The sequence below is a fragment of the Asparagus officinalis genome, chromosome 7, assembly GCF_001876935.1.
Source record: "Asparagus officinalis chromosome 7, Aspof.V1, whole genome shotgun sequence".
Taxonomy (NCBI): Eukaryota; Viridiplantae; Streptophyta; class Magnoliopsida; order Asparagales; family Asparagaceae; genus Asparagus; species Asparagus officinalis.
In genome coordinates, this window is record NC_033800.1 from 2,897,384 (window position 1) to 2,910,007 (window position 12,624).

Consider the following 12,624-nt stretch of genomic DNA (forward strand, 5'->3'; position numbering starts at 1 on the left):
GGTCAAGTCTAGCCACAATGGTGAGTGGGTTCACTCGCGGCTGTGGTAAGGACATGTACCCTACAGGGGCATTGTAGGGACATTCATCCCTGAGACAGCGCGAATGAGGCCCACTCGCTACTATGGCTAGCAGTGGGGATTTTTTCAAAAAAGCCCATTTTTGCTAAATAATTAGCAAAATCGATCGTTTTGCTAATTATTTAGCAAAACCGACCTCTTTTTGACCAACTAGAGGTCGGTTTCGTAAAAGGTGTACTTCGAAACATACGGGACTAGTAGTCCTTTATGTTTAGTAGTCAATTAGCGGCCACTAAAGTGACCCCAGAAAACCCACGGGACTACTAGTCCCGTGGGTTTGCTGGTGCCCCTTACAAAACGCACGGGACTACTAGTCTCGTGCGTTAAGCGGAGACTACGCCAAATGTGGAGCTTCTCGACCAGCAAATCCACAGGACTAGTAGTCTCATGGATTTGCTAGGCACAACCCAAACGTGCACAAAACATGCACGAGGTTGTATCGCTTCATATACATTGTTTGGTGGACCTGTTTGGGCTAAAAAAAACATAACATTCACTTCATATAATTGTTATACAATATAATATTTATATACTTATAAATTTTAAGAAATAAACACCGGATAAAAACACATTTAATAAATCCACAACATCACAACACAATAACTACGTCATATACATATCCATACGACAAAATAGTCCAAACAAATCCAAATATATTAAGTCTATCAAGTCTATTCATACGACAAATTTAGTCTAAACAAAAAAAACTAATAAACTATGACATGCAACCTAAAAGTCCACCCCTCCCTCATTGTCTCCCTCTTCGTTCTCACTCTGATCGTCGGTGTCCTCCTTCGATTTGAGCTTGTACGTGCTCCCTCTCCGGTTGTGTGTGGGGCTGTGACAGACCAGCTTTATTGTCGTGAGAGCAAGATTCACCTCATCTTCGTCGGCTCACATATACCCTTTCCTCCTCATGCGCCATCCGCTCGTGCCCATCATGTTGATCCTCATAAGTTCGATGAAGAGCTTTACGAACCCTCCCCACTATCCGCTGCAATATCGATACATGTACTAAATCGCCTCTTTGCGGTAGCTATGCCTTCATTTGCAATCCCCTCTATCTCATCCATAACGTCTATCTGCATTCACGTAAAAAGATATAATTATATATATAAGCAACCAAAAGTTAATGGATTAAAAAAACTATTTAGATTTATGCATTTTACTTACCCATTCTTTTTCATCTACACCCCTTGGTACGTATCTTGCTTGTTAGGAACGTATCTTGATTTCATCAACTTGAGGCGTGGTTTCAGTGATTATCCATCTTCTGGTAATCCCCTAATACCATCTTATATAATTAATTTCCTCCATTGGAGGATAAATATGCTCGACAATGCTCAAATGGTGATCATTCCATCTAGCAATGTATTGATTATGCACAAGTGGCCAGTCATTCTAATTCTCGCCCTTGGACGCCTTTCTTTCTTATTATGGGATGTTCTTTATTACTTACAAATATGATATCCCGAGAATAGACCCAGTCGAGCCGACGTCACCCCCCAAAGACGACTCAAAAGGCGGACTCAGTCGGGCGAAAGATTGCTGCTCAGCAACCGACCGACACTTCCCCCGAATGCGACTAAGAACATTACTTCCTAGCATTATTTTACCATTTATGGTTATCATTACGACTCCACGTTACCCACAGACAAGCCTCAATGGCTGCTGATTCCCCACACCACAAAAGTGACTCCACATCACCCGCTGACAAGCCTTAACGGCTGCTGATTCCTGTAGGCGTCTAAAAATACCTATAGGTGTCCACACATAGCTCGAGACGGAGAGAAAACGACGAACATCGTTATCCGAGTCTAAGAGGATTATCCGACGCTGACAAGCGCCTGAAACGAAACTGCGAATCAAGTGGTCTGCGCGCTCAACAGTCAGCTCGCGCGCACCAATCAGCTCGCGTGCGTCAATCAACACGCGTGCGTCAATCAGTTCGTGCGCGTCGGTCAACACGCGTGCATCAATCAACACGCGCGTATAAGGCACGTTCGACAATCAATCCCACAACGAAGTGTGCAAGTTAACAAAACGGGCAAACACGCAAAACGGTGGAAAATACAAGTCCCGGAAAGACCAGAAAACACCAGAGCTCAGCAAAGATTCGAAACACCGCGTCCGTGCAGGTCGGACCGCATCGACCCGCGCCCGCGCGGGTCGGCCAAGTCCGACCCGCGGCGGCGCGGGTCGGAGGGGTTCCAAACTGACTTGATATCATCCCCAAACGTGGTTAGGCTGTTGTTAACTGAAGATAAGGCCAAATCACTCATTCTCATCCAAATAACCGCTTCCGAAGCCCTATAAATACAAGCCTAGGGCCTCCTTTCAGGGGGGAGTTATTATCAAGACGTGGAGGTGCTGCCGGATTGAGGAGTCAAGGGAGCACGAATTTTAGCGAAGACAAATCAGATCCCGGCGAACTTCGGCATAAAGAAGGAGCTATTCGAAGGATCTGAACCCCGTCCGTCCGTCCCTTGAGATTAGGCTTGGTCTTAATCTCGAGAAGAGCCCTGATTTCGCTTGGTCGATCTCAGCGCTTCAAATCAAATACTTCCTCGGCGAAGGCGAAGCTCTGCCGAATTTTTCATCAACCGGATCCAGATCTAAGGCGGTCCACGGATAAACCCCAGCACAGGCAAAGATCCCACGCAAGCAGAAGATCGATAAACGATCTCCCTGCGTTTGTTTGACGAAAGTTGTAATCTCTTATTTCTTTCATTGTGTAAGAGTCTTATAAAAAGACTATCTTTTTTTTTGTTTTCATTGTAACGACTGAAGTTGTAATGAATACCTCAATGAATATAACAATTTTCGACGCAAACAATTCCCCACACCACAGAAGTGACTCCACATCACCCGCTAACAAGCCTCAACGGCTGTTGATTCCCCATGTCGCTGAAGTGACCCACCATCACTCATCAATCAACATGAATAGGGCAGAGGATGACTCAGCCTCTAGCTCACCCCTTGCCATCATCATGAGCCGGCTCCTCACTGAATACCTATTCTACCCTTGGCATCCTCTATAAATACAGACGCTATTCATCCTGAAAGGGGGTTCGATCTCTCCCTCACTACCTAAAAAAATTCTCTAGTCACATATTAGAAGGAGATTCCTCTATTACTGGACCTAAGTCCACCAGCTGACTTGATCGTCGGAGATACCATGGGAGAAACAAGCCTCGTACTCCCGTGATTCTTGTGTGTGCAGGTGATCTGTCCACCCCGAGCTCTAAGAACCAGGCATAAAGTCGAAGAATGAAAGCGACCCTCCATCCCTCTCAACGATCCAATCTCTCGACGATCCAGCAACTCTGCAATCCACATCGACTGTTTGTTCACGAGCATCAACATTTCTATTATTTCTACTAATTGTGGAGTGTGCTATGCGAAACCAAACTGCCTAAGCACGCGATTCGACATGTGCATCTCCATAATTTCAAAGCAAATGAGAGGAACTTTAGCTCTCCATATACCATGTCACTCCACAAAAATTAGTGGTAGACGAGTTAGAAAAGTGCCGTATGGCTGCCACTCGAACTACAAAAAATAAATTATCATTAGTAACAAGCTTAAATTAACTTAAATTTAAAATTTCAATACCTAATAAATTTCATCTGGTCGAGCTCTCCTCTATAAAAAACTAAATTTCTTGTCGAGGCTTCATCATATGCTTTAGTGTCGTGACTGATCATAGAGGACTTCATCACTTACCGGCCCAGGAAGCATAGTGTATATACATGTACATATAATTGTTAACTTACTAGTTCATGTAGAATCAATAAGACTATAATAATGAATAAGCCTATAATGACAATAACAATAGAGATATAAAATATATTACTAATTAATTGCTTTGTACTTGTTCTTGATGGACAACGAGGCCTATTATGGCCTAATTGATTACATTGTCCATATTTAATTTGTTGAATAGAGTAACTCTACATGATCTTATGGACACAATCCTTTTCTGTAGAATACTCTCATTTTTTGGAGTATAACTTGTCATCCAATTTGCACCATCATCACATCTCTTATTAAAGTATGTGTTTAATCTATAAAACGTCATTGCAACCAATGCTTGAATGGGCATAACACAGGAACCCTTGAGTACGCCATTGAAATTTTCGGAGCAATTAGCTGTCATCATACAATAGTACACTCCACCATCTCTACATAATGCTCACCGATCTTCGTATTATTGCTTCAAGTTTTATTCAATCCAGTTATGTGCTTCAACTGATAGGGACTTAATTTTCTGCCTACAATGCTCATATACCAACATGTCAGTTACACACCTAGCTTGCCATAATAGATTTTGTAAATTAACCTCTCCATGTTTTTTCTTAAAATTATCTCTTATACCACAAGCAATACCGATGATGATGTGATGCTCAAATTCCCTCATGCAAGGCTCGTGAAATTCCTTTCATCTGGTCAGAAATACAAGTAATCATCCTAGGACTTTGAACAATATGGATGAATATGTAAATACATTGAAAAAATCACTTTCAACTCGATGTATCCTCCACCTTCACAACTACGAGAAAGCTAATGAAAATAGACCATCATTTGTGTCTACACTGGTCACAACCAAGAGTACTTATTTGTACTTGCCATATAAATGTGTGCCGTCAATGCTTAGGAGCGGACGACAAAAAGAGAACCCTTTGATAACGGGTCTAAATGCCCAAAATACTCACATGAACCTTTATGTTCCCGACGCAATCACTTTAGACAATATTTCCTATTCGGTACCTGAATTTTTTCTCTTAATTGCTTCAAGATACTGCTGAAGTAATTCATAAGACTTCTCTCAATCTCCAAAGATTTTAGTCAACACTTTCCTCTGTGCATCATATGCTTTATATTTGGATATAGTTATTTTTATCATATCATATACCCTTGTCATTATCTGACTTGGAGTAAGATCAAGTTCTCGCCTAACTTCGGGCATAATTAGCTTCAAGCTATAAGAGGAAGTTGCTGCCTTATGATCGACATTGACAGTTGGATTGTAACATGTATGAAGTCCGCAATAACTAGAGATCATAAATTTCCCATTAGATTTTTTCCTAACCGCTACATTAAGCTTCCATGGACACTTTAAATTTCTCTCATCTTGAGCACGTGCATACTCTCTTTGAGCTTTCTCGTTGAAGTAGCACTTTACATAGTTGTTGGTTGTATTCACCGGATTAAATTTGACCCAATTCTTGATTGACCATTCACGTATAGCGAAAACCAAAGTTTTCTTATTCTCGAAAACATATCCTTTTTTAAAAGTGAAGTCATCGGGTCGTTCGCCATTAGGACCAAGCTCAACGAACTCAGTTTGTGAGGCATTTATCCACTCCTCATTTTGAAACTCTTCTGGCAACGGTTTTAGACTCAACATAATCGTTGTTTACACAATATTCATCTATCCAACGGGTGTCCTTATCGATTCCTCCAAGTGCACATTGCATACTATCAAGACGTTCATCCTCTTCAGCTTCTTGATGCGGCATAATTATGTACCAAAATTGTAAGTGCACAATTGATCAAGTTATAGTATAAAAAGTTATTGATCCCACGAGGAAGGTGATTTTAAAAGATTATTAGAATAGGTTCTTATATTGTGTGCGTAACAAAAATAGGTGTAGGCTATCAAAAAATCACAATAGATAGCTGATCCTCATCAAACACCGATGATGGAAGTTACAATTTGACGACTTCCAGAAGGCTACAATTCGAAGACTTTCACATAGATCGCTGAAGGTTACAATCTGACGACCTTCACGACAACTGATGGAAGCTCTAATCAAACAGCCTTCATAATCAACATCGGGAGTTATAATCTGACGACTCTTGCATATCAGAGAGCTAAAGCAAAGATTACAAAATGACGATCTTTGTAACGCTTCGACAGAAAGAGACTACAAATCGACGATCTCTTCAAACCAAGACGTGGAAGTCCTCCCCGCGTATCATCATCAAGACACTACACCGATTCAATCACCTACGCCGCTTCAACGGTTATAAACACGAATGCAGCTTCTTATGTGAGATGATTGATCTTGATGGCTGCGACAACAACATGACTAATATTATATTAGCAACCATTAGAGGTACTGATGAGCAGTGTAATGATATTCGACACACTCAGTGGAGATCATGACCTGCAGTTGATAGAGCGTTATTGAGATGCCTCAATTGTCACAAATGGCCTGAATAAGACCTTCTTTACTGGTCATTGGTGTCGTCCATATATAAAGACAGAGAAATCTAAATACTACAACAATCAACAGCTAGAACGCAGCTCCAATCGCTGCCAAGCACAGCTCGAACGCAGCTCCAATCGCTGCCAAGCACATCTCGAACGCAGCTCTGCCGACGCAACTCATCCATCACTGCCCAACGCAGCCCGTCAGTCGCTGCCAAACGCAGCTCAATCACCGCCAGAACGCAGGTCAAGGTTCTGACTCATTCAAACGTGATCGTAACAACTTCGAAGCTGTTCTTCACCCACGATTTGAGGAGTGGCTTTAGTGGGTTGTTACACCCGACTAATGGGGTAACTAAACCCCCATTTAGGCGCGGATTATGGGGGCAGTTAAACCCCTAATCCCCCTATAAATAGCAACAAACTCAACAGAGTGGAGGATCTCTTTTTGGATTGGGGAGATGGGATTTTTGATAATCAGATCGGGGCTGGATCTTTCGGGTTCGGTCGGTTGGAACTTCTTGGCTCGTCAACAGGATCCTTAGAGCATTTTTGGAGCTTTGGAGATCGGCAACAAGATCTTCTTGATCCTTGGCTTATAACCGACTTTCGGTTAAATCAACTCTTTAATAGAGTTTAAACTCGTTCAGAGTTCTCCACAACGTCAAATCGTGAGGAGAAGACATTGTTCCAGTGAAGCAAAACATCGGATCGTCAACGAGAAGCAAACTCGACGCGAGCATTCGAGGGAGGCATCTCATCGCCACCGTGAAGAACCCAGATTTAAACAAAGGGGAGAATCCAGATCATTCTCTTCTCTTTTGTAACCAGGAATCCAAATTGTAATCGAGAGTTGAGAGAGTTGTAATCATTCTTTTTCTAAGCAGTTAGAGAGAATAAAATCAAACGCAATTCTTTCCTTATATTCTTTTTATTACAAAATTTCCCACAAACAATAGGATTAAAGAATAATGTGATTATGGAGAGAGATGTGATGAGTGGTTTTTGTGAATATATACAAGAGATAATAAATTGAATTTTAGAGAAGAAAGAATCAAAGAATAAATGAAATCACAAGGCAAGAAAGAAGAATGAATAAAATCAAGAAATAAAACCAAGAATGAAAAGAAAATTAAAGAAGGTTAAGATGAAGGATTCAAAAGAGGTAAGAAATCTAGAATATAATCCACTAGCTAATTTTAATTACAAAATATAAACTATTCTCTTTTTATCATAATTCAACTTAGATTTATTAAGCATAGACTATCAAACCATTTAAGAAAAGTATAACCTATCAAATTATCATCTAAGTCAAAATTACTATTCATGATAAGAACAATAACAAGATAGTAATCCTAGAATTCATAAGCATAACCTATCAAACCATTTAAGATAAGCATAGATTATCAAATTCTTCTTCTACCGATTAGTTTTCTAGTTGATTATCCTAAACATGAACATTTTAAGTGAAAGAGAATAATTTGCATATTATAAAAGAAATTAGACTAGCATCATACAATTCTAAGATTCCTACAAGAATTAATTTCACATCTTAAGAAATAAAAACAAGAAAAAGAACTAATTACAAAATTTAAAAAGAAAATAAAAATCTAAACTATGAACAAGAAATAAATCTAACTATAAAGAATTAAAATCTAAACTACAAAATATATTACAAAAATTAAATGCAAGAAAATAAATCTAATCTACAAATTAAAGTGCAAAAAGAAATAAAAAGACAAAAAAATAAATCTACACTACAAGCATGAATTCAAATCTAACTAATAAGCAATAATAAAGAAATTACTAAAAAGAAATAAAAGAGAAAAGAAATGCAAACCTTCAAATTGCTCTTCATCTCCATCCTCATCATTCAACAAAGAGGAAAAAGAACAAATTTAAAATGAAAAAAAATTATTTTTATTAATTGTAACTAAAGTTATAATTTTTGGAAAGCCTTCTCAATTAAGAGTAGCCCTCTTCTCCAAATGGAGTTACAAAATTTTTCACACCCCTAACCTCTCACTCTCTACCCCTATTTATAGTAATCATCAATGAATATGAGCCATTGGATTTGTCTTGAGCCCCAAGCAAAGCAATCTCCACCTTTGAATTTGTTAGTGAAGAAATGGGTTGGAATTTGCTTTTTGTTCTTCTCTAGCCTAACATAGGAGGCCCATATGATTTTCAAAAACAAATGAAAATCAAGTTGCAGCAAGTCCGGTCCAATGGAGTTTCTACATCAATCAAGTCCGGTCCAATGCATATGATTAAAATTCAAAGCTGCAGCCTAAGTCCGCTCCATGAAGAGTTCATTTGATTGCACACAATGATTTTCTTGTGAAAATCCAAGCCAAGTCCGGCCCACACAATGATTTTCAAATCCAAAGCAAGTCCGGTCATAGAGTCTTGAATAAAAGTCCAATCTGCAGCACCGGTCCATGGAGACTTGAATAAAAATCCAATCTGCAGCACCGGTCATAGCTTCCTTGGTGTATTTTTTTATGGGCTTTGGGCCTTGAATATTTCACTTGAGAATAAAGAGGAGGAGCTGCCATCTTGGACATTTTGGGACATCTGGGCTTTTGGCCTTCAAAATTCAAATATTTCACTTTGGCTTCTTGAATTTCTCTTATTTCTTTATTTACTCAAGGGACTTTGTTGAGAGTGGGGATTTTTGGGATTTATTCTTCATTAAATTGCAATTAAAGATAAAAGCAATTATTAGTGGTATATTTATTTATATAAAATAGATAATGAGGATATAAAATTATAATAAAATATGATTATCAAATACCCCCATACCTAAACTTTTTCTAGTCCTCTAGCAAAGAAAAAAAATCCTAACTCACTTTCGCAGGAATCGCGGTTGTATTTAGCGTATACAACAAGCCTTTAAACCCCTAGGTTACCCTAGTGGACGAGTCTAGGGTCGAGTTGTAGTCTCGTGAGGGTTTGCAGTAAATATACCCACAAAATTCGGTCAACTTGCCAAGTTATATAAGTCAGTAAATAACAAATTTTCCTTGATATATTTAAATATTCTAATTAAAGCTAGTTAATAATCAAGAAAATGTTTTTATATATATATAACTCCAATGTAAATCCCCTAGAAAATCTTTTTCATTATAGCAATACAAAACCAAGTCAAAGGCCAATAAATCCCAACCCAATTGGGCTTAGGTCATTAAGTATAGAAATACTCCTTGGGCTTAATTACTTAGTCAACTTAGACTTTATAAGATAGAATCACCTTGAATTTAAGAGTTTTTTCTTTTTTTTTCTTTTTGGTGCCCATTTTTCGCACTCTTCTTTTATAAGGTTAGTTTTTTTAATATATATGTGTGTGTAAGTATATATAGTCTGAAAAAAATATGTAAATCAAGATAACTTGAAAAAAATATTTTCAACTCTAAGTTAAGCATGCAAAAATTTTATTATTTTTAATTAAAAATCTAGGGTAAGACTTAAGTAAAGTATACTACTTGAAAAATCATTTCTTAAGAATTTTATTTGGAGTTATCATAAAAGGTGAACTTGAGTATGTCACTAACTAGGAATTAGAAAATTTAAAAATCTATCAATTAGATCAATTATTACTTAACTTTATTAATTGGCAAGTGACAATATTTTTATAATTTTTTTTAAACTATGTCAAAAATACAACAAAATGATAAAATAAAGAGGAAAATATGTACTTCCCACCCCCACACCTAAATTTTGCATTGTCCTCAATGCAAATTCGCTAATGCACAAAGTAAAACAGATAAGAATTGAAGAACTTACATTTGTTCGGTCGACAATGATGATAAGGATCTGCAAATACTATTAGTATGAGGATGAAGAAATCAAATAAGAGAAAAAAAAATTATTTTTTTATTTTTTTTATTTTTATTGTTATTTTTTTTATAGATAATGAGGTTCATGAAGAACTAACACATCTTCCTCTCCGAGTGTAGAAAATTCTAAAAATGGTTTTAGACGTTGACCATTTATTTTAAAAATATTACCATTTTTAGGATTTTCTATCTCGACAGCCCCATGCGGAAAAACTTGTTTGATAAAAAATGGACCTGTCCATCTTGATCTTAATTTTCCAGGAAAAAGATGCAATTTTGAATTGTACAGTAAAACTTTCTGTCCTGGAGAGAAATCTTTTCGTAAAATTGATTTGTCATGAAAAATCTTGGTTTTCTCTTTGTAAATTTTTAAGTTTATGTATGCATCATTTCTAATTTCTTCCAACTCATTTATTTGGAACAACCTGTTCTTACCTGCTGAGTCTGAGTCAAAATTCAACTGTTTTATTGCCCACATTGCTCGATGTTCCAACTCTACTGGTAGGTGACAAGCTTTCCCGAATACCAGTCTGTATGGTGACATCTCCAAATTGGCCTTGAAAGCTGTTCTATATGCCCAAAGAGCATCACATAATTTTACAGACCAATCTTTTCTGTTATGATTAACTGTTTTTTCTAAGATTTGTTTGATATGTCTGTTTGTGACCTCTACTTGTCCACTGGTTTGGGGGTGATAAGGAGTTGACAATTTGTGTGTGATTGAATATTTTCTCATTAAAGCCTCAAAAGAACGGTTATAGAAATATGTATCTTATCACTGATGATTGCTCGGGGTACTCCAAACCGGGCAAAAATGTTCTCTTTTAAAAACTTGACAACGACCTTGTTGTCATTAGTTTTGTAAGCTACCGCCTCAACCTATTTTGACATGTATTCAACGGCTACTAGAATGTAAACATTTCCAAAGGAATTTGGAAATGGTCCCATAAAATCGATACCCCACAGATCAAAAAGTTTAACTGATAAGATGGGTTGTAAGGACATCATATTTCTTCTAGTGACCTTCCCTAAAAGCTGACAGTAGTTACAAGTTTTGCAAAACTTATATGAATCCTTGAAAAGAGTAGGCCAGTATAGCCCAAATTGGAGAATTTTTTTTAGCTGTTTTTCGTAGGCTAAAGTGGCCCCCACATGCTTGCTCATGACAAAAGGATAGAACACTCCTAGTTTCTTCAGTGGGAACACACCTCCTAAAAATTTGATCAGGACAGTATTTGAACAGATATGGATCATCCCAGTGAAAGTATTTTACTTGAAAGAGAAAACGGGATCTATCCTGTTTGGACCAATGAGAAGGGATCTGGTTCATGACTATGTAGTTCACAATATCGGCGAACCATGGAACAGATTGGATTTCTAGGAGTTGTTCATCTGGGAAATGTTCATTGATCGGAACGGTTGATGTTGGTGCATTTGGGAGTCGAGAGAGGTGATCTGCTACGGGGTTCTCTGTTCCTCTTCTGTTAAGAATTTGAATGTCAAACTCTTGAAGAAGGAGAATCCATCTAATGAGCCGTGCTTTAGCATCCTTTTTGGTCAAAAGATACTTTAGTGCGGCATGATCTGTGAAAACTTTGGTTAAGGAACCGATGAGGTAGGACCTGAATTTTTCTAAGGCAAAGACTACAGCTAAAAACTCTTTTTTAGTGACAGAGTAATTTTGCTGGGCATCATTCAGAGTCCTACTGGCGTAGTAGATCACATGCGGTTTTCCATCAAACCGTTGTCCTAAAACAGCTCCAATCGCAGAATCAGATGCATCACACATCAGTTCGAAGGGTAAGGTCCAGTCCGGTGCATGAATGATAGGAGCTGTGGTTAGCTCATTTTTCAGATATTCAAAAGCTTTGAGGCAGTCGGGAGAAAAGACAAATGATGTATCCTTGGCTAAAAGATTGGTCAAGAGTCTAGCAATTTTGCTGAAATCCTTGATGAATCGTTGGTAAAAACCAGTATGACCAAGAAAGGATCTGACATCTTTGACTGTTTTGGGAGGAGGGAGATTGAAAATGAGATCTACCTTAGCTTTGTCCACTTCAATTCCCCTATTGGAAACTACATGTCCTAAGACAATGCCTTGTTTGACCATAAAATGACATTTCTCCCAATTGAGAGTTAGATTTTTCTCCCTACACCGTTCTAGGACCAGTTTAAGATGATACAAACATTGGGAAAATGTGTCACCAAAGATGGAAAAGTCGTCTATGAATATTTCAAGAAATTGCTCTATCATGTCGGAAAAAATACTGATCATGCAACGTTGGAATGTAGCCGGTGCGTTACACAGGTCAAAAGGCATGCGTCGGTATGCGAATATTCCATACGGGCAAGTGAAGGTGGTTTTCTCCTGATCTTCTGGAGCGATAGGGATTTGATTGTAACCTGAATATCCATCCAGGAAACAGTAGAACTCGTGTCCTGCTAAACACTCTAACATTTGGTCAATGAAAGGAAGAGGGAAGTGATCTT